This window comes from Marmota marmota, unplaced genomic scaffold (assembly GCF_001458135.2).
Source record: "Marmota marmota marmota unplaced genomic scaffold, marMar, whole genome shotgun sequence".
Classification (NCBI taxonomy): Eukaryota; Metazoa; Chordata; class Mammalia; order Rodentia; family Sciuridae; genus Marmota; species Marmota marmota.
In genome coordinates, this window is record NW_026010427.1 from 9,927 (window position 1) to 14,296 (window position 4,370).

General features: G+C 41.0%; 1 long non-coding RNA gene across 1 annotated transcript; it reads right to left on the minus strand.

Annotated features, from left to right (window-relative positions):
- Positions 1–3,698: 3,698 nt before the first annotated feature.
- Positions 3,699–4,066, minus strand: LOC125614918. Its single transcript, XR_007345495.1, has 2 exons — positions 3,967–4,066; positions 3,699–3,819 (listed from the first exon to the last, which is right to left on the minus strand). It is a non-coding gene; the product is annotated as an uncharacterized LOC125614918 (long non-coding RNA).
- Between the last annotated feature and the right edge of the window lie 304 nt (positions 4,067–4,370).

The following is a 4,370-nucleotide window of genomic DNA, read 5'->3' on the forward strand; positions in this document are numbered from 1 at the left end:
GGGAGGGGGATGGTAGAGGATAGGAAAGGTAGCAGAATACAACAGTTACTAATAGGGCATTATGTAAAAATGTGGATGTGTAACCGATGTGATTCTGCAATCTGTATTTGGGGTAAAATTGGGAGTTCATAACCAACTTGAAGCTAATGTATGAAATATGATATGTCAAGAGCTTTATAATGTTTTGAACAACCAATAAAAAATAAATAAACTGTTATCCATGAAATTAGGGAACATGAAAACCACTATAATGGTATTAAACATGGGCTTCTGAGTACAACATTTATGTCACAGCCAATAAAGGACAATAATGGGGACATGTTCTTGCCATTATTACTCTTATAATTGTCCCCTACATCCTCAAATACCAAGCTTGATAGAAAGGGTGAATGATACTGAGAACTCAATGATAAAGCCAGTTGAGTGACTATGTGCAAGTCCAATAAAAAATACTATTTTTTGTGTAGCCAGGTTTCTGGAACAGGAGTCAGGGCATGGAATTGTGAGTTACACCACTCTCTATCCTTAGTCACCAACTAGCACAATGTTTGCCTCCCATATTGGAGAATTCACCTTATGCTGGTCTAGTGCAGAGGTTTTATTTACAAAAGGAGACTGCTTCCACAGGAGACAAAAGAATGACTTAAAACCTGGATCTAAAGCCCCTTGGACTGACTACTCTTGACAGAAAATCATTAGACCAAGTTGGGGCTATTGAGTCACAATTGGTCCTGATAATCAGGGAACTAGGTTGTCATTGCAGACTTGAAGTAAGAAGGCACCTCCATGGGATGCAGATGATAAATTCCTTACTCTGTAATTAAATTCAGAAAACCAGCACAACCCAATTCAGAAGGACTTTTGATGGACCAATAGTGTCTGGAATGAAGATTTGCACCAACACACTTGGCAAGACTATTAAAAAACACTAGCTAAGGCATTTTTTGGTGTTAAAGGGGATATGAATTGTGGACTGAAGAATGTAGCAATGATGCCCACAGGAATTAGAATTATAAGGAAAAACATTTTTTTTGTATTTTACTGTGATTGTATTTGAATATTTTTTCCTTCCCTGTCTGATCCAAGTGACATCCAATGTAAGATGTGTTAAATATCATTCACTTTATATCCCAGTATTTATGTGACAATACCAAATATTAAGAAAAAAAATTAACATATTTGACAATGAAAAGTATGTTGTATATTATTGGAGGAAAAAGATTGGTATTTTCTGTTTTGGTTCCTTGTTGGGTAATTTTCCATATTAAGGATATCAAGGTTATCATAATTGTCCTTATTTTGAGACGGTGAGATCATGGAAATTGGAATGAATTTCTGGTTCACATAGGTAGAATGTGATAGTTTTGTTCCAACTTTGATAGGCTTACATATATTTCTCACAGTTACTCAAATGTATATTTCTGGTTGGGATAGTAGCAAGAATAATTTTTGTTGTACAAGGTATGCAGGTTAGAAATGAAGGACTTTAATTATGTAACTCACACCTGTAGCTGGGTATCCGTTGGGTCACTATGTAGACATGAGGGTGCTAGTCATCCATGTATTCCTGGATTCACCTCCAGTATGGGTCTGATGCTTCAAATCTTTCATAATCCAGAATACTTAAGATGTCATTTTACAAAAATGCAAGGAAAAATTGGTAATTTTAGGGCATTAGAGCACTTTACAGTGGAAATTTAGAAGGAGACAGCAGCTTTTTGAATACAAAATGGCTTTAGTGCTCCCTTTTGTAGTCAGCTATTATGTTGCTGTGACCAAAAAACTCAGTAAGAACTATTTAGAGGAGGTTATTTTTTTGATGCATGCTTTTAGAGGTCACAGCGTGTAGATAGCCAGCTCCATTGATCTGGGCCTAAGGGGAGGCAAAATATCATGGAGGAAAGCCATAGAGGAGGAGAGCATCTCAAGTCAGGAAGCAGAGAGAGCACTACTCACAAGGGACAAAATATAAAACACAAAGACATGCCCCCAGTGATGAACTCATCCAGTCACAACCTACCTGCCTACCATTACTGTGAACGTCTAGAGCGTTCGGGTCCCTGGGTAAGGGTCACGAAATAACCAGGACACAGGGGATGCAGAGCAAAGGCAGCAATTGCAACTGCATGCTGAGGTTTATTTGCGAGTTCCTTTTATCTACTTCTTCTAACAAAGCAAGCAATTCTTCAATATCACATTACCCACATTGCCCAAATGTCATGCCTCAGCGGATACACAGAGCTAAATTCAGATCGTTCCTGTTTATTTGATAAGTACCCTCTTAAAGTTCTTTGTAGTCATTATGTAATCCAATGAGGATACATTTGTTTCTTTAGAATGTACTGTTCCCAGGATAAGTATGCAGGAAGCTTCTTCCTCTTGGCCAAACCATGCAGAACTTGTGACTTGCGATAAGGGGAAGAGAACTTTTCCTCCTCCTAACTGAGGTTTGCCTCAGCTGACCTAAATCGCAACCACAGCTCTTGCAAAATGTCAGGCCTGAGGGAGCTAAACTCTGCACACTCAAACCCCAACACATTACCACCCATATCACTGTATTAATCCATTGATTATTTTACACCTTGTAACCTAATCATTTTATTTCTGAACATTATTGCATTTTTCTACACATGAACTTTTTGGGGAGACCACATATCCAACCATTATAGTCCCTGGATGTCGGCATTGGGAACTCCTGAACTTCATTGATCAGATCTCCTGGTGCAGACTCTGAGGGGGAGAATGATGCTCAGGCTGTCTTGAAATCAGACAGTGCTGAAAGAGACAGTGACCCCTTAAGACCACTCAGCATCCCAATAGATTGTTTTGGAGCTGGATGACCTGCAGGACACCCTAAAATGGGGCAAGACTCTGAGGTCATGGCCTCAACCAGCCATTAAACTGAACTAGTCAGAAAAAGATGTGAACCTGGAGAAGAAGTTTTCTGTAACCAACATCCTTTTGCAGTGAGGGAATCTCTGTGAGCTCTGAGAAATCCAAGGTTCTGTGCTTGGTTGGGTAAGCTCTGAAGAGGAGATCAAGGCCAATCCTTCTCTGTACACTATACTGGTCTTCTGTGTTCAGCATGAAGGTTGCCATGGGAACCTGGGGTTACAGGGTCGGAGAAGTGCTGACCAACTCAAGGGGCTAGAAATCTGGAACATTAGGGATCTGGAGAGGTCCAGGCACCATAATATGGAAATCCAGAGACCATGACATGGAGGGATGGCTCTTCCTATCTATGTTTCCATTCATTTTTTTCTTTCTCTCTCCTGGTTCAGAAAACACCATGACAATCTGTCTTGATGACCACAAAATCATCCATGACCTGTCCCTTATTGAGCCTCACTGTAGGGCTGGGAAGAAAGAGTATAGGGACCTCATCTCTGGATGAGCTGAACAAGTTCTGCTCAAGGCTCTGTTTGCAGTCCTCCTGAATCTGGAATGAAGTATGACACTGATAGGGTAGAGGTTTGTATCTCACTTCCCTATCTGCCTTAGTCACAGTGGAATGTTTATTACCACTATCATTATATAATGAAGAACAGTAATAGACAGCCTCATCTTCAGTCTAAGTGCTGCTGATGGTCAGAGTGGCTGTTGACCCTGAGCTTGACCCAGAAAATCTCTCTGGGATCCCTGAGGGTCACTTACTATCATCATATATTATCAGCACAAGGCTCTGACCTGGATGCTGCTGCTGGAACCAATCTGCATAATATTTTGACAATTCATCTCCAGAGCAGGTGATTGTGGCTGTCTGTCCTGGGGCTACTGAGACTGAGGCTGGCTGAGTCAGCTCATAGGAGACCACAGAACCTGCAAGAGAAGGGAGAGATGAAGGACCCCTACCCAGGGTACCCAATAAATCTATGTCCAAATGAGCTTAGATTTGGGTGGAAGGTCCAGCTCATGATCCTGTGGTACTCCCAGAGGTAGAGTCTGGGACAGGGCAGAAAAGATCACCTGTGTAGAGCAAGAGGAGTGGGAAAAGTAGAGGTGTGCAGTTAATGGTGGAGACACCTCAAAACTGTGCTGATATGCACAGCACAGGTGGGTTCTCCAGGACCTCTCTTATTTCTTTCAAGATGTTTGGGTAAATGCATGTCTGATGATTATGCAAATTATCCATCCTTTGTAATCACCAATTATGGGAAGTCAATGAAATCAGCTGTGTGTACAGAAAAAGAGACAGTGAAGTTGGAGATTGAGCATTCACCTTTCTCCAAGATGCTTTGGGCAAAAAAATCAGCCTTGATTTCTATGATCTCTGATCAATGTCATTTTTCCAGGAATTGACCCCCTGACCACTGTTCCAGTTTTTCTGATCTGTTTCTTCTCTGGCTCTATTTCAGCAGAACTGTGAATAT